This window comes from Dendropsophus ebraccatus, chromosome 4 (genome assembly GCF_027789765.1).
Source record: "Dendropsophus ebraccatus isolate aDenEbr1 chromosome 4, aDenEbr1.pat, whole genome shotgun sequence".
Lineage (NCBI taxonomy): Eukaryota > Metazoa > Chordata > Amphibia > Anura > Hylidae > Dendropsophus > Dendropsophus ebraccatus.
Genome location: NC_091457.1, coordinates 170,398,209 through 170,417,509, shown reverse-complemented (window position 1 = coordinate 170,417,509; position 19,301 = coordinate 170,398,209).

Below are 19,301 nucleotides of genomic sequence, written 5' to 3'. Positions count from 1 at the left end.
ACTGTGGTTTTTATTATTATTAAAGTTTTATACAACAGAGAAACATGAAATAACAGGTTATAAAGCCAAAAACAAATGACTCTTCGGTACAGCATATAATAAGCATTGAGTTCCCGAGGAAGGCCGCAAAGTTCGTGGCAGGCTGGGAGCACATAGTTCTTTCAGAAAACTGTCATATAAACACTGGAACATTGTGAGGAAGTAAATCGACATGGAGAACCTCCAGGCCTGTAAAAGTAGTGCAAAATCGGGTACCGACGTCACATCATAAGTATATAAGACCAGAAAAAGACACATACTTAGAGACCAAACGACAGAAGAGACATAGTAAGAGAGGAAAGACAGACAGACATGACTAAGAGCAACAGAGGGGGGGGGGGGGTGGAGGGGGGGGGGGGGAGGAAAGGGAAGGCAGCGATCCAGACCTTTCAGGCATATCCCTGTTGTGTACAATAGGCATCCCATGGGGACCACACTGCATCGAAGGCATCCAGGCGGTTTGCCAATGAGGCCGTGAGATGGTCCATGGTCCTCATATCTTTTATTCTAGCTATCAGGTCCGTCAATGCAGGGGGTAGGGTCTGCTTCCACTGTCGCGCTATCAAAGTTTTGGCCGCTGACAGTAGTTGCAGTGTAAGCTTGGTAGCTTTTTTAGCAATAGTCTTGGGGGTCAAATTAAGGAGACAGGCCAGAGGATCACACGGGAAGGGCTTCTGTATAACATTGGACACTATGCCGCACACAGTGGCCCAGAAAGGCTTAATGATCGGGCAGTCCCAAAAGATATGTTTAACCGTTCCGGTTCCCCCCAGGCAACGCCAACACAGGGGGGAAATGGAAGGATTCAGTCTGTTCAGTAATTCGGGGGTGTGATACCACAGCATAAGCAGTTTGTACTGGGTTTCCTTGTATGTAGTGCATATGGACGTTTTGGCTGCCCTTTCCCATATGATCCTCCAGCACTCCGGAGAGATAGTCTTGGCCAGAGCCGCCTCCCATTTCACCATGTATTTATGGGAGATCGGGGTGTCGTCCGGAGGCGAGCCCAATATCTTATAGATATCAGAAATCATTCCCTGCATATTAGGACCTAGTCTAGACAACTGCTCAAAAGCTGTGGGCCTTGATACCGTGGTGGAAGCCATTAGGGTAGTCATGAAGTGATGTAGTTGCAGGTAAGTGAAGTGCTCAGTCCGGGGGAGTCCATATTTCCCACAAAGGTCCGCAAAAGGCAACAGAGTACGGGTTAGTGGGTTGACAATGTCAGCGAATTGAAACAGATTATGTTCCCCCCATGTCCGGACTGTTGCAGTCCGCATGCCAGGGGGAAATGCAGGAGTAAGAAGGAATGAGACTAAGGGCGATGCTTCAGAGGCAAGTTTAAATTTGGCCGAGCATATCTGCCAGATGTGTCTCGTATGTTTGATAGGGCCAAGGAGTGGATCAGGGAAGGTGGCGGCTGGGCTAGAGAGCCAGAGGATAGAGTTAGGATGGGTGGGGGCCAGCCACCTTCGCTCTATGGCCATCCATTTACTGTAAGCGTGATAGGCAGTCCAGGAAGGGATATAACGGAGGTGGGCCGCCCAGTAATAATGTGTGATATTTGGGACCGCCAAGCCACCCTGTAGTTTACTAGCCATCATCACTGTTTTGGGGATCCTATGCCTCTTCCCATCCCATATAAATCTAAACATAGCCGCCTGTATGGCCTTGAGTTCCTGCATAGGGACCCTGACAGGTAGGGTTTCAAATAGGTAAAGCAGTTTGGGGAGTATAGTCATCTTTACCGCTGCTATTCGACCCAGGAGGGAGATGTAGTGCTTGCTCCATTTTGTCATAAGGGCCTTAACATCCCTAAAGAGTGTGGGGAAGTTAGCCTGGTACAAGGATAGATAGGACGCGGTCAGACGAATCCCCAGATAGCGGATAGAGTCCGTAGACCAGCGAAACTTAAAGGTCACCCGCAAGTGCTGTAGCTCTCCAGCTCGCAAGTTGAGGGGAAGCGCCTCAGTTTTGGCTGTGTTGACCTTGTACCCTGATAAGACCCCAAACTCTCGCAGCAGTTCATTCAAATTAGGTAGGGATATGAGTGGGTTAGTGAGGGTCAACAGGACGTCATCTGCGAACAACATCAGCTTGTATTCCCTCCCCCTGATAGTGACTCCGCTGATATCTACATTACTCCTGATGGCCGCCGCCAGAGGCTCTATACAAAGGACAAACAATAATGGCGAAAGTGGACAGCCCTGGCGGGTGCCATTGGAGAGGGGGAATACTCCCGACCGTTGGTGCGAAGATACAATGGATGCTGTCGGGCGAGAATATAGGCCCTTAATCGCTGCCAAAAAGGGACCGGAGAACCCGTAAAACGAAAGGGCTTCCATTAAGAAGGGCCAGCCCAGGCGATCAAACGCCTTTTCAGCATCTAGGCTCAAGACCAGTGCCTTGTCGTTTTGGAGGTTGACCGCATCAATTATATCTATCGCCCGCCTGGTATTATCTGACCCATGCCTACCCATAACGAATCCCACTTGATCCTTATCCACTAATGACGGTAGATAGAGCCCAAGGCGTGTGGCCAAGATTTTTGTGAAAAGCTTTAAATCCGTATTTAGCAGGGCAATGGGTCGATAGCTAGAGCAGTCCAAAGGGTCTTTGTCCGGTTTGGGTATTAGAGTTATGTGGGAATGGAGCATGGAAGAGGGGATGGGGGAGCCCTGCATATAGGTATTAAAGAGCGAAACCAGTCGGGGGGAGAGGAGTTCAGAGAAAGTTTTGTAATACAGATAGGTGTAGCCATCCGGCCCCGGGGATTTTCCCGAGGGCAGATGTTTCAGCACCTCCTGCAGTTCCTCAAGAGTAACTGGGGAATTTAAGTGTTCCATTGCCTCCGGGGTTAGAGTGGGTAGATTGCAGGTGGTCAGAAAGTCTCTTATCCTCTGGGCTCGAGCGGCTGGGTCAGATGGTAGGGAGGATGGGAGGGAATAGAGAGCAGAGAAGTATGTCTCGAAAATTCGGGATATGTCTGCCGGGTGGTATTTGGCATTCCCCTGTTCGTCTCTGAGAGCCTGCGGGGATTGTGCGGCCGAGCGTTCAGAGAGCATACGAGCTAAAAGGGTGTGCGCCTTGTTCCCCTTCTCATAAAAGCGTTGTCTAGAAAATAGGAGTAAACGCTCTACCTTATGGATAGAGAGATCCTTAAGCTTAGCTCTGGCCGCCACCAACCCACGCAGGGTGCTCACCGAGGGACGGGAAGACATGGAGGCCTCTAGAGTGCTGATATTGCGCTTAGCCTCTAGGATACCAGCTTGGCGGTCCCTTTTGAGTCTAGAGCTGAGTGCTATACAGTGCCCTCTTGTGACGGCCTTATGGGCTTCCCACAGAACTGAGTGGGAGGAGACTGATCCTTCATTCTCTCTGAAATAGTTCTCGATACATAGCTTAATAGAGTCTCGGGAAACTTGGGTTTTAAGTAGGGATTCGTTGAGACGCCAGTGACACTGTCGGGTGGGTGAGAGCATAGGGGCCAGGGTGATGCGGACAGGGCCGTGGTCAGACCACGAGATGGGTTCTATGTCCGCTTTCCGGAGTAGGCGAACCGTCGGGATATTCCCAAAAAAATAGTCAATTCTAGTGTGTGTCTGATGGGGGTGGGAGTAAAAGGAATACGCTTTCTCCAGGGGGTGCACAATACGCCAGAGATCATAAAGGTTATGTCGGCGAATCAGTTTACGGAATTCAACCGACAGCCTACGTAAATCATGAGAGGGAGGAATACCTAAGTGAGAGCATCTGTCCATCTGATCTGAAAATGGAAGATTGAAATCGCCCCCTAGTATTCTGGGGGAGGGCGGATAGGTTGCAAGCCGCTTGAGCACCCCTCGGAGAAAGGGAATTTGCCTGCGATTCGGGGCATACACATTGCAAAGTAGGAGGGGTTTACCCTGTAGGGTCCCCTCTACTACCACAAATCTCCCCCCAGGGTCTGAGTAGGAGGAAGTCACTTGTAGAAGACAATGTCGGGAGATCAGAATAGCTACCCCTCCCCTTTTACATCCCATTGAGGCCGAATAGGCGTGTGGATAGAAGTGTTTAGAGAAGTTAAAGTTAGCTGTAGCATCAAAGTGGGTCTCCTGTACAAAGGCGATATCTGCTCTCAAGGAGCGTAGTTCCTGCAGGAGCAGGCGCCTTTTAATATTAGAGTTTAGCCCTTTGGCATTAATGGTGACTATCTGAGCCATAGGGAAGTCAGGTAGGACATAAGGCTAGTGAGAGCATAAAACTCACCCAAATCCACGACACAGGTGGTCCACCACGGGAGGTAATCCAAGGAGGCAGGAAGTCCATTCGAAGCCTGGAGCTGCTTGGGAGGGGGAGGAAAAAAAAGGGGGGGAGGTACATAAAAACGACACAGAAAGAAGAAAAAGATAAACAATGGAGCAATAAACATTCCAGAAAAATCCCAAAAAGGGAAGTTTATGGCTCTAGGCCATATACCCATGCAAAATGGGCATGGGAAGGAGCAAAAAAACCAAAAAAGGTTCTCCCTACAAAACACAGATAAATGTAGAATCAAAAAAAACATAGGGATAAGGCTCCTAGGGGGAGGGAGAGACCAGGTTGCAAACCGGACAGGCATCAAGGTGTATGGTAGTCAGGTTGGCAACCCGTCCATGCAGCCTAAAGAGCTGTAGAAGCAAAACAAAAAACCTAATGTAAAGCAATAAACAATAAAAGGAAGAAACAGTCCCACCGCCAGGTGGTAGCTTAATAGGCCCAGAAGACAGGGCGCTAGATCAGCGAGGAGAGGAAGAGGAACCTCCAGGGTCGCGAGCTGGGGGAGGTGAGGGGTGAGAAGAGGATCTACGCCGCTTCTGCTGTGTGGAGTGCCAGACAGTCTCGGGAGGGGCGGGAGGATGAGCGACAGTCCATTCCGTGATCCGGGGGATGGGGAGGGCAAAAGTCTCGCAAAAGGCAGGAAGGTCAGAGAGGTCTCTCAGAGTTGCCGATCTGCCATCCTTTCTAGCCACCAAGGCGAATGGAAAGTTCCAGCGGTACATGACTTGGCTATCTTTCAGAGTAGTGAGGAGGGGACGGAGAAGCCGTCTCTTTTGCAAAGTGAGCCAGGACAAATCTGGGAAGAGTTGAATAGGGGCTCCATCGAACTCCAGATCCTTCATAGCTCGGACTTTAGTCATGATGCGTTCCTTCACCTCATAGTCATGCACACAGCAGATAACGTCTCTAGGGACGCCAGAGTTCAGCTTAGGCCGGAGGGCCCTGTGAGCCCTGTCCAGCTTGATTTTGTGTGAGGAGGGTTCTCCCAGGACTATGTTGAATATGGCCTCAAGAGTTTCAGAGAGGTCCTCATCGTGTGTTGCCTCAGGTAGCCCCCGGACCCTGATGTTATTGCGCCGTCCCCTATTGTCCAAGTCCTCCATGTGGCGCTGCATGTCATTGAGGGCGGAAGATTGCACCCCTACTGTAGCGTGGAGTTGTGCAATGTAGGAGCGGGTGGCGTCGTGCTCCTCCTCCAGATTTTCTACTCGGTCTGACACATGTTGGATATCTTTACGGATTTCCGATATTTCCACCCTACACGCCTTGATCTCCGAGAGTAGGGCTCTGAAATCATTTCGTGTGGGGAGCTGAGAGAGAAGCTGTCTAACATTGCCCTGAGATTGAGCCCCAAATATAGACGAGTCAGAGTCAGAGTCTCCCCCAGGTTGCCAAGAAGTTTCATGTGGCGGCGTGGTTGCAAGGGAATTGCCCCCATTTTTAGCTTTAGTAGATTGTCTCTGGGAGGATTTCTGTTGTGGGTTTTTTGTGTGTGATTTGTCACTTCTGGGAGGCAAGGGTGTTGCAGCCATGCCTAGGTTATATTGTATAGAAGGTGCAGACCCACAGGAGAGAGAGAGAGCAGGGTGCAGGGTACTCCGCAGGGAAGGGGTGGGAGAGGCAGGCAGAGGGTCCCACTGCGAGACGGGGGGTTGTATAGGAGGCTGTGTGGGAGCCGCTGCCTCCTGTGCTGTGTGTCCCTGGAGGGATCCCTGGGGCCAAGATGGCGCCGGCTCTGAGATTTGGGGGCGTTCCGATGGGTCTGGAGTCCCCTCAGGAGATTGTGGGCTGTTGGGGGGGTCCCCCAGTCTCAGGGCCTCACTTACTGCGTGCTGGGGTGGTGTCTCAGGGTGCCGGGACACCTGCTCTGCGTCTCGTGCAGCCGGGCCCGGCGCCCCACGTGGACAAGATGGCGCCTGCTTTCCCTCCCGGTGCTCTGAGCGCGTCCTCGGCTCTGCGCTCACCGCTGAGAAGCGAGCCGCCCGGGTCCCGCGGCAGTCCGGTGGAGGTGCGGGAGGTAAGCTGGAGGAGCGGGCCGGGTCAGTGGCTTCTGGTCCTCCGGGTGGCTGGCGCTGGCTGCGGGATTCGCGGCCTCCAGATGCACCGCGCGGGAAGAAGCGCTCCAGCGTCTGCAGGCGGCTCTTCCGTGGCGCCGCAGGAGTCGGGGTAGGTGAGGGTCCCCCGGTGGTCTTCCCCATGTGCTAGTGTGCGGGTCTGGCGGCGGGAGCCCCGGTAATTAGGTTTATTCAGGGCTGCATGGACGGAGCTCCTTCTGTGCACGTCCGTTCACATGGCCGGCTAGCTCCGCCCCCCCGGCTTCATCCTTTCTTTAGTTAAATGTGTGTCGGTATTTTTTCAAACTCATTTGTTACCATTTTGACAAACAAATCAGTCGCCGGGCAGGTGGATAATGCTGGAAGCGTTAGATTGTATCGCTATGCCTTCTGGTATCTTACCTCCTCAGGGGCCGCTTCTTGTTCGTGCAGCAAATCCTCCAATGTTCTAACCGCTTCATGTTCCAGAATTGTGGTAACGTTTTCATCGAGATCCCCACAATGGTAAAATTTAAAATAAATCAAGGATCTCTCGAACATGTGCAAATCTTTTACTGCTACAAAAGGATTAAAATAATTACTGGGGGAGAAAGTCCACCCCTTCATGAGAACGTTTACATCATCTTCAGAGAATGTATGGGAGGAAAGATGGATTCGCGTCACTGTGCCGCTTCACTATGGCGTTTCATTTTCTTCCTATCTGGGCAGGTAGCAATAATATAACATTGGGGATGAGCGAACCGAACCGTAACGAACCAGATTCGTTACGAACTTCGCAAAAAGTTCGTAACGAATCTGGAATATTCGATATTCGTACGCATATCTCCTAAAATTCGAATATTCGATCCCATTAAAGTCTATGGGAACAAGTATTCGATTATTGAAAAACATCTATTCGACCACTTTGAGGTCTCCAAGTCCACAATGACACCTCAGGAAATGATGAATGCAACTGGGACAGCAGGAGAAGCATCTGACACCCCAAGATCGCCAGTAATAAAGTCACAAGTCGATGTTATACAGGTGAATTACCTGGTTATTAAAGGGTGTATGAATATTATATAGGTACAGCTGGTCGGCTGTATTATGTAGCAGGTAGCACTTGGTAAACAGAGTGCCTTATTGTAGCACAGCCGCCTGCTTGTACCACCCGGTGTATTTATGTATGACGTAGCAGCACGTAGCACTGGATGAACACACGTACTACTCTTTTTTTTTTTAGATCTAGCAGTCTAGCACATATCAGCAGCACAAAGCACTTGGTCAGCAGAGTGCTTGCACTACCCCTTGTAGATTTGCTACTACATATTTGAATGGAAACACCCAGTAACCTGGTTTGCTGTCAATGAATGGAAACATCCAGTGTCCTTGCTTTCTGCAATGAATGGAAACACCCAGTACACTTGTTTGCTGTCACTGAATGGAAACACACAGTAACCTTGCTTGCTGTCACCAATTTTGGGATGGTTTATATGCTACCTCTGTTTTAATGGTTCACTGTGTGATCACTGCCATGCTGTTGCCCAGAATTTGGCGTAATGGTGCGATTAGGCAGCCTCAGAGGCATGCATACATGCTTCCCCTCCTGTCCCATATGCATCCAGAGGTGTTGGCATCATTTCCTGAGGTTTCATTGTGCACTTGGTGACCTCCAATTCATCGAATCTTGATTTCCAAGTCCCAAGGATTTTCCTCCCATAGACTATAATGGGATTCGATATTCGTTCGAATAGTCGAATATCGGGAGCTATGTGAGTCCAATCGAATCTAATATTTCACTATTCACTCATCTCTATTAACCAGGTAATTCACCTGTATAACATCGACTTGTGACTTTATTACCGGCGATCTTGGGGTGTCAGATGCTTCCTCCGCTGTCCTAGTTGCATCCAGTGGTGTTGGCATCATTTCCTGAGGTGTCATTGTGGACTTGGAGACCTCCAAGTGATCCAATAGATGTTTTTCAATAATCAAATACTTGTTCCCATAGACTTTAATGGGATTGAATATTCAATCAAATATTAGAATATTAGGAGATATGCGTACGAATATTCGAATATTTCACTATTCGCTCATCACTATTAGCAAGGTTCGTTTTAGGTTCGGTTCGTACGAATCCGACCTTCACGAAAGTTTGCCGGTTCAAACCGAACCGAACTTTTCAAAAGTTCGCTCATCCCTTTATAACATACTGTATTGTGTACACCCTCTGGGATTCCCACTATCTTTTTAATGGACAGATAGGATTTAGAAGAGAGCGTCTCCAGCTCCCTCTATAATATGGTGAGGATTCTGCAGAGAGCGGCTCCCACTATTACTCGGAGAGGATTCTGCAGAGAGCGGCTCCGGTCTCCTCTATAACACGGTGAGGATTCTGCAGAGAGCGGCTCCGGCTCCCTCTATAACATGGTGAGGATTCTGCAGAGAGCGGCTCCAGTCTCCTCTATAACATGGTGAGGATCCTGCAGAGAGCGGCTCCGGCCTCCTCTATAACACGGTGAGGATTCTGCAGAGAGCGGCTCCGGCTCCCTCTATAACATGGTGAGGATTCTGCAGAGAGCAGCTCCGGTCTCCTCTATAACATGGTGAGGATCCTGCAGAGAGCGGCTCCGGCCTCCTCTATAACACGGTGAGGATTCTGCAGAGAGCGGCTATGGCTCCCTCTATAACACGGTGAGGATTCTGCAGAGAGCGGCTCCGGTCTCCTCTATAATACGGTGAGGATTCTGCAGAGAGCGGCTCCGGCTCCCTCTATAACATGGTGAGGATTCTGCAGAGAGCGGCTCCGGTCTCCTCTATAATACGGTGAGGATTCTGCAGAGAGCGGCTTCGGTCTCCTCTATAACACGGTAAGGATTCTGCAGAGAGCGGCTCCGGTCTCCTCTATAACATGGTGAGGATTCTGCAGAGAGCAGCTCCGGTCTCCTCTATAACACGGAGAGGATTCTGCAGAGAGCGGCTCCAGTCTCCTCTATAACATGGAGAGGATTCTGCAGAGAGCGGCTCCGGTCTCCTCTATAACATTGTGAGGATTCTGCAGAGAGCAGCTCCGGTCTCCTCTATAACACGGAGAGGATTCTGCAGAGAGCGGCTCCGGCTCCCTCTATAACATGGTAAGGATTCTGCAGAGAGCGGCTCCGGCTCCCTCTATAACACGGTAAGGATTCTGCAGAGAGCGGCTCCGGCTCCCTCTATAACATGGTGAGGATTCTGCAGAGAGCGGCTCCGGCTCCCTCTATAACACGGTAAGGATTCTGCAGAGAGTGGCTCCGGCTCGCTCTATAACATGGTGAGGATTCTGCAGAGAGCGGCTCCGGCCTCCTCTATAACACGGTGAGGATTCTGCAGAGAGCGGCTCCGGTCTCCTCTATAACATGGTGAGGATTCTGCAGAGAGCGGCTCCAGTCTCCTCTATAACATGGTGAGGATTCTGCAGAGAGCGGCTCCGGTCTCCTCTATAACATGGTGAGGATTCTGCAGAGAGCGGCTCCAGTCTCCTCTATAACACGGTAAGGATTCTGCAGAGAGCGGCTCCAGTCTCCTCTATAACACGGTCAGGATTCTGCAGAGAGCGGCTCCGGTCTCCTCTATAACATGGTGAGGATTCTGCAGAGAGCGGCTCCGGTCTCCTCTATAACATGGTGAGGATTCTGCAGAGAGCGGCTCCGGCTCCCTCTATAACACGGTAAGGATTCTGCAGAGAGTGGCTCCGGCTCGCTCTATAACATGGTGAGGATTCTGCAGAGAGCGGCTCCAGCTCCCTCTATAACATTGTGAGCATTCTGCAGAGAGCGGCTCCGGCTCCCTCTATAACATTGTGAGGATTCTGCAGAGAGCGGCTCCGGCTCCCTCTATAACATTGTGAGGATTCTGCAGAGAGCGGCTCCGGTCTCCTCTATAACATGGTGAGGATTCTGCAGAGAGCGGCTCCGGTCTCCTCTATAACATGGTGAGGATTCTGCAGAGAGCGACTCCGGCTCCCTCTATAACATTGTGAGGATTCTGCAGAGAGCAGCTCCGGTCTCCTCTATAACATGGTGAGGATTCTGCAGAGAGCGGCTCCGGCTCCCTCTATAACACGGTGAGGATTCTGCAGAGAGCGGCTCCGGTCTCCTCTATAACATGGTGAGGATTCTGCAGAGAGCGGCTCCGGTCTCCTCTATAACATTGTGAGGATTCTGCAGAGAGCAGCTCCGGTCTCCTCTATAACATGGTGAGGATTCTGCAGAGAGCGGCTCCGGCTCCCTCTATAACACGGTGAGGATTCTGCAGAGAGCGGCTCCGGCTCCCTCTATAACATTGTGAGGATTCTGCAGAGAGCAGCTCCGGTCTCCTCTATAACATGGTGAGGATTCTGCAGAGAGCGGCTCCGGCTCCCTCTATAACACGGTGAGGATTCTGCAGAGAGCGGCTCCGGTCTCCTCTATAACATGGTGAGGATTCTGCAGAGAGCGGCTCCGGTCTCCTCTATAACACGGAGAGGATTCTGCAGAGAGCGGCTCCGGCTCCCTCTATAACACGGTGAGGATTCTGCAGAGAGCGGCTCCGGTCTCCTCTATAACATGGAGAGGATTCTGCAGAGAGCGGCTCCAGTCTCCTCTATAACATTGTGAGGATCCTGCAGAGAGCGGCTCCGGCCTCCTCTATAACACGGTGAGGATTCTGCAGAGAGCAGCTCCGGTCTCCTCTATAATACGGTGAGGATTCTGCAGAGAGCGGCTCCGGCTCCCTCTATAACACGGTGAGGATTCTGCAGAGAGCGGCTCCGGTCTCCTCTATAACATGGTGAGGATTCTGCAGAGAGCGGCTCCGGTCTCCTCTATAACACGGTGAGGATTCTGCAGAGAGCAGCTCCGGTCTCCTCTATAACATGGTGAGGATTCTGCAGAGAGCGGCTCCGGTCTCCTCTGTAACACGGAGAGGATTCTGCAGAGAGCAGCTCCGGTCTCCTCTATAACATGGTGAGGATTCTGCAGAGAGCAGCTCCGGTCTCCTCTATAACATGGTGAGGATTCTGCAGAGAGCAGCTCCGGTCTCCTCTATAACATGGTGAGGATTCTGCAGAGAGCGGCTCCGGCTCCCTCTATAACACGGAGAGGATTCTGCAGAGAGCAGCTCCGGTCTCCTCTATAACACGGTGAGGATTCTGCAGAGAGCGGCTCCGGCTCCCTCTATAACATTGTGAGGATTCTGCAGAGAGCGGCTCCGGTCTCCTCTATAACATGGAGAGCATTCTGCAGAGAGCGGCTCCGGCTCCCACTATTACTCGGAGAGGATTCCGCAGCCTCCGGCTCCTTTATTACATGGATCAGGCTTTGCCGCTGCCCTATGCTTTGGGGTTGTAATACAGGGCTCATTCTTCTCCCTCGCATGCACGCTCCGGCTATTAAACTGTATGCCGGTGATTGATCTCTTTAATAAAACAAAGTTCTTTAGCAAAGAAATGGCGATAAAGGGAAACAAATGGGCTTGTTTGTCGGGTGCGGCGGCGCTCACGGTAACACAATGGCATCAGGGCGGCTGCAGCAACCGATAAGTCAGATAAAGCACATTAATCCCCAATCCCGTCCGGACGGCACACACACCATTCACTTCAGGAAGTTCTGGATCGCCATTTCATTTTTTATGTTGGTAAGTTGCATTGTGGGATCTTTAGTTGGTAACTTTTAGCTTTGGTTTATTATGTTCACATTAAAGTTCTATACTTTTATATAAATCTGACTCAAATAGCAGCAGGCGTGTCACCAGGTATGACGTGTGCCGCCAGGTATGATGTGTCAGACCAGGTATGATGTGTGTCACCAGGTATGATGTGTGCCACCAGGTATGATGTGTGTAACTAGGTATGATGTGTGTCACCAGGTATGACGTGTGCCGCCAGGTATGATGTGTGTCACCAGGTATGATGTGTGCCACCAGGTATGACGTGTGCCGCCAGGTATGATGTGTGTAACTAGGTATGATGTGTGTCACCAGGTATGATGTGTGCCGCCAGGTATGATGTGTGTAACTAGGTATGATGTGTGTCACCAGGTATGATGTGTCAGACCAGGTATGATGTGTGTCACCAGGTATGATGTGTGCCACCAGGTATGATGTGTGTAACTAGGTATGATGTGTGTCACCAGGTATGATGTGTGCCACCAGGTATGACGTGTGCCGCCAGGTATGATGTGTGTAACTAGGTATGATGTGTGTCACCAGGTATGATGTGTGCCGCCAGGTATGATGTGTGTCACCAGGTATGATGTGTGCCACCAGGTATGATGTGTGTGACCAGGTATGACGTGTGTCACCAGGTATGACGTGTGCCGCCAGGTATGATGTGTGTAACTAGGTATGATGTGTGCCGCCAGGTATGATGTGTGTCACTAGGTATGATGTGTGTCACCAGGTATGAAGGTTGCCGCCAGGTATGATGTGTCAGACCAGGTATGATGTGTGTCACCAGGTATGATGTGTGCCGCCAGGTGTGATGTGTCAGACCAGGTATGATGTGTGTCACCAGGTATGATGTGTGCCGCCAGGTATGATGTGTGTCACCAGGTATGATGTGTGTAACCAGGTATGATGTGTCACCAGGTATGACGTGTACTGCCAGGTATGATGTGTGTAACTAGGTATGATGTGTGCTGCCAGGTATGATGTGTGTCACGGGGTATGACGTGTGTCGCCGGGTGTGACGTGTGCCGCCAGGTGGGACGTGTGTCGCCAGGTGTGACGTGTGCCGCCAGGTATGATGTGTGTCACCAGTCGCTCTTCCTTGGCCCCTATGTTCCTGTTCTCGGGCCCCAGTGATATTTCCTTCTTCCCCCGGATTCTGTTCCTGGTTTCCAGCCTCTACCCAGCCTAGTTTCCCTGGTACGCTGTGCTCGCCCTCAGGCTTAGATCAGTGTGAAGCTTGACACCCTGTCCGGTGTGTGTTTCTGTGAGTGCAGTATGGCCGCCTCATATCCGGGTTGGGGTGGAGCTTTATGTAGGACTGACGTACGGAGACGACGCTCCTTATACTTTCCCTCTACAGTGTAACCAAACTCAAAGGGAAAAAAGCTGGATTAGAACAAATTTGATATTTTGTAAAATTTGTAACAAATCTGATTTGTTCAGTTTGCGACTATTTCTAGTTTATTAGTAACAGTAATAATGGCGCCAAATACTCTACTGATCCTCAGAAACAACGAGCAAATAACACGCAATAAAACCAATAAAAAGCTATTAACTGCGCATGTAAATAGTGCTGCCAGCTACATACCGTAGATCCACATAATACTGCTACATACATGTACACAGCAGAATACATGGCGATATAGGCGGGATACACAGTGGCATAAACAGCGGTATAGGCAGGATACACATCGGTATAGGCGGGATACATGGCGGTATAGGCAGTATGCACATCGGTATAGGCGGGATACACAGCAGTATAGGCAGGATACATGGCAGTATAGGTGGAATACACAGCGGTATAGGCGGAATACACATCGGTATAGGCAGTATGCACATCGGTATAGGCAAAATACACAGCGGTATAGGCGGGATACACAGCGGTATAGGCAGGATACACAGCGGTATAGGCAGGATACACAGCGGTATAGGCGGGATACACAGCAGTATAGGCAGGATACATGGCAGTATAGGTGGAATACACAGCGGTATAGGCAGGATACACAGCGGTATAGGCAGGATACACAGCGGTATAGGCGGGATACACAGCAGTATAGGCAGGATACATGGCAGTATAGGTGGAATACACAGCGGTATAGGCAGGATACACAGCGGTATAGGCAGGATACACGGCAGTATAGGTGGGATACACAGCAGTATAGGCAGGATACACGGCAGTACAGGTGGAATACACAGCGGTATAGGCAGGATACACAGCGGTATAGGCAGGATACACGGCAGTATAGGCAGGATACACGGCAGTATAGGTGGGATACACAGCAGGATACACGGCAGTATAGGTGGGATACACAGCAGGATACATAGCGGTATAGGTGGAATACACAGCGGTATAGGCAGGATACACAGCAGAATAGGTGGGATACACAGCAGGATACATAGCGGTATAGGCGGGATACACAGCAGTATAGGCAGGATACACGGCAGTATAGGCGGGATACACAGCAGTATAGGCGGGATACACAGCGGTATAGGCGGGATATAGGGCGGTATAGGCAGTATGCACATCGGTATAGGCGGGATACACAGCGGTATAGGCGGAATACACAGCGGTATAGGCGGAATACACAGCGGTATAGGCAGGATACACAGCAGAATAGGTGGGATACACAGCGGTATAGGCGGGATACACAGCAGTATAGGCAGGATACACAGCGGTATAGGCAGGATACACAGCGGTATAGGCGGAATACACAGCGGTATAGGCGGAATACACAGCGGTATAGGCAGGATACACAGCAGAATAGGTGGGATACACAGCGGTATAGGCGGGATACACAGCGGTATAGGTGGGATACACAGCAGTATAGGCGGGATACACAGCGGTATAGGCGGGATACACAGCGGTATAGGCAGGATACACAGCGGTATAGGCGGGATACACAGCGGTATAGGTGGGATACACAGCAGTATAGGCGGGATACACAGCGGTATAGGCGGGATACACAGCGGTATAGGCGGGATACACAGCGGTATAGGTGGGATACACAGCAGTATAGGCGGGATACACAGCGGTATAGGCGGGATACACAGCGGTATAGGCAGGATACACAGCTGTATAGGCAGGATACACAGCGGTATAGGCGGGATACACAGCGGTATAGGCAGGATACACAGCGGTACAGGCGGGATACACAGCAGTATAGGCAGGATACACAGTGGTACAGGCAGGATACACAGCGGTATAGGCGGGATACACAGCTGTATAGGCAGGATACACAGCTGTATAGGCAGGATACACAGCGGTATAGGCAGGATACACAGCGGTATAGGCAGGATACACAGCGGTATAGGCAGGATACACAGCGGTATAGGCGGGATACACAGCGGTATAGGCGGGATACACAGCTGTATAGGCAGGATACACAGCTGTATAGGCAGGATACACAGCGGTATAGGCAGGATACACAGCTGTATAGGCAGGATACACAGCGGTATAGGCAGGATACACAGCGGTATAGGCAGGATACACAGCGGTATAGGAAGGATTCTGTAAGGTCGTCAGCTATATGTCTTCTGGTTTATTGGCCATTTGCCAGCAGCCTTTATCCCATCATCTACGGTGACGTTTCCTTCCTAAGTGATGTTGGAGAATTTGCCCGATTCGCAGGTTGATATTTCCCGACTGGGAAGGACAATTCGTCCTGTCCTCATGTGGTTTGTATCGGGGATGATTAGATTTTCCTCCACCTGTAATGCACTTAAGACCCAATAAAAGCTTCAATCGGTCATTGGGTTACGATGGATAGACGGCATCAGGGCTTAGTGGACCAATGTTCTCTCATCTATTATAGGCTTATAATTTGCTTATGTCCGGCTCTCCCTGACGTCTTATTTACTATTATAGACCAGATGTCATTAATGTTTTAACAAAAAGATGAATGGAATGAGTTATTCCCAGGGCCGGTATCTCCGACAGTCGTGACGCCATCCTGTAGCTCACCCGGCCGCTCCTCATTCACTCGCACTGTAATAACAGCCAAGTGTCTTGTACGGGCGATGTCGATAACTAAATGCTTATCCTGTATATAGAAATGCAGATGGTTGGACTTTCTGGCGGCCTCGGTGACCGCGGAGAATGCGGTGATACATCTCAGAAGATGGCGGCTGCACGGTTAATACTCTACATCTGTTATGGAGCGCGGCTCCTGGAGATCTCCCGAATTTCTCTTGTGAATGAATGAGAAGATAAGCAATTGAATTTGAAAGATACTTTATGCAACAGAAAAGCAATTTTGTTAGCGGTCTTTGGAGGCCAAGCGGCATGTAGACACTGAATGCTAAATCTCCAGCCGGAGCCGTTCTCTACGCCTGAAGTGTTTGTCTTCTACCAGACGGGAGGCTCCACGAGCCCAGATCAGTATTATTCTGTATTTAGGGACATCATTGTACAAATAGGATGAGGAGATGTAACCTCTTAGTGAGTCCACAGGGGAGTTCTTTATAGACCCCAGACAACGGCCAGTGCTTTCAGACAAGGAAGAACACTAAGAACTGCCAGCTGTGGCAAGATGGTGCCGATTTCCTTGTCCATAGGAAGCCATTGCAGTCATGTCTGCAAATCACATGACTGCAAATAAATGTTCAGTAACTTATTGTAGGACAGGTAACTCCCAGAAGCCATTGCTGAGCGCAGCTCTGAGTGCTCCCACTTCTGTAATGTGTCCCGATCCTCATATACACGCTGCTGATGGATATAGGTTGTAGTGCGGCTGTAGATTGTCTCCTGTCTGGGTATAATAAGCTGAATGTGTCTAATATATAAAAACTCTGGTGTAAGAACTCTACCTCTAGTGCAGTTATGGAAGGGGTGTATAGTGAGTGCACTACTTGGCTGGCACCAAATGACCTAATTAGTATGTATAATTAGTAGGCTCTCTAGCAATACCCCTAAAATATTATTTTTGAGACAAATGTAAATCTCGAAGTATAATTAAATCACAAGTAAATATGTATATATAACACTTTATCTAAATCCAAATTAAAATTCATAAAAACATATAAACAAATGAACATGTAACTACACGCTTACAAAAACATCTGTATATAAATCTCATGCGGTTGCAAATGGTATAATACAGGATATAGACTTGATTATTTGTAGGTTAAAATACATATAATGCGGTTAGAATTAATATAGTGTTGTAAAGTCCGCATGTAGTTGTTGCATACGGTGCGGTTAAAACCGCATGCGACTAGTGCAGGGCCCTTGCAAGTCGCCGTGGTTTATTACTACTTTATTTGATCAAGTCAGTTATCACTGTTCTGTTTATCATATCAATATAAATTGTAACAGTTAGTGGAACTTATTAGCGTTTTCACAGAAATATGTTAAAATAGATTCGGTGGAAATCCACCTCTCAGCGGTCTGAAGACTCTGATTCTATGAGGTGTGCGGCCGCAGACTGGTGGGAGCAGACAGAGGGTTATTTAGGTGAAGATGTGGTCAGGAGCGCTCCTCATGTTCGGTGTCCCTCGTGTCGTGTGCACAGGGTCTGGTTTAGGGTACTGTCCGGTTTGGAGCTGAATGCTCAGTGCTCGCTTGTCTCTCCTGACACAGATGGGTGTTTACCCTTAAGAGCTGCTCCCGTGTTCTCTGTCAGCGTAGGAGTATTTGTATGCATTTACTATGCTGTGAGCTAATAAATGGTGGGACCGGTGGTAGGTGGTTATGGCAGTATATTTCTGCAATATATTCAATAGTAGTAACAACTCTTTATACGCGTTTCAGAGCGCTGCTCAGCTCTTTCCTCGGTAATGAGTTGCAAATATATATTATATTGCTTCACACTGTCTAACCTGTGCACTGGCTAACTCACTCTATGCTGCTACCACTGGTGGATTCTCTGTAAAAGTGTATGAGAAGCGGGTCACATGACCTTCCCTCAGAAGCCACTAGAACATTCTGTGAGAGGAGTTTCCCCAGGTCCTACCGTCCATCCCCAGGGAGATGGATCAGACCAGTCATAGTAAGGTCATAGTGAACCATGGCGTCATGTGATAATACACCTATAAACACTGAATCTACTGAATCCTGTCTCCTACTCTGAGAAGAGAGGCTGGACAAGGACTCGTCTGCTCCCACCGCGTGGGCCTTACACGCCGACCTTTACTGCCTTACACCCTGTGATAGGAAATTGTAACCCTCTACATCTCCAGCACAGTGAGAAAAGTGACAACCCAGAGTTCCTCTCATCTGGGCTGGATAAGGACTGTCACCTCTTCTCATACACATCCCACCTATTGTTCCTGCGTAACCACCTCGCCGACACTCTAATGATGGGGCCACCATTACAAATACACCTGCACCCAGATACCAGCATACTAGGGTGCCCTGGGGTCCCAGACTATACCACCCCATGCAGTCCCCCTCCTACAAAGGATGCTGAGTCCACCAGGAACATACACAGGGTCCATCAGGACACTATAGACCTTCCCTAGAATAGTCCTCCTTCAGCTTCCTACTACTCCCATCTTCCTTGTGAGCACCCCAGGATCATCCCTGTCCCTCATCTCCTTACCTTCTGCTGCAGCCCCCACTAATGTGGCTGGGTCTACTCTGAGGGGGTGCAGTGCTGGTCCGGACCTCCTTCAGTATCGGGACTGGTGTGAGGCGCCCCGCAGTGATGGAATAGCCTCAGATTTGCCCCTGTAGCATCAGACGTGGTGAGATGAAGGTCAGGTTACTCTCTTCCTCTTCCTCTGGGTTATCAGTAAGTTATCTGACAGATTCATCCAACAATTGGAGGGGAGGTTTCTCTATGTAGTAAACAAGCGAGCGGCCTCCTTCCCATTGCTACCAATTTAGCGGCTTGGATGGTAGACCGAGCTCCTCCGAGGGAACCGAGTGTGAAATATAAATGATTTCTACTTACAAAACAGATCGGGGAGATCTCAGAAGTAAATGCAAAGAAAAATAATGACAAGGAATGAGGAGCAGCACAAATCACTCAATCTCCGGAGGAGACTGTGCGCCTGACCGCTATGTAACAGGGCTGGAAACCTGGCGAGCAGGGAAGACACGGCCCGGAGCCGACACACTCCTCTCCTGCATCTTCAACCAGAACAACATGACATGATGAGGGGGGAGAATGAATACAGCTCCGCATATACAGACACCTATATCCCAACCTGTCAATCACCTGTCAGTGCAGCCGCTACATATCACATCCCCAGCCCCTAGAGCCTGACCAGTGCACCCGCTACATATCACATCCCCAGCCCCTA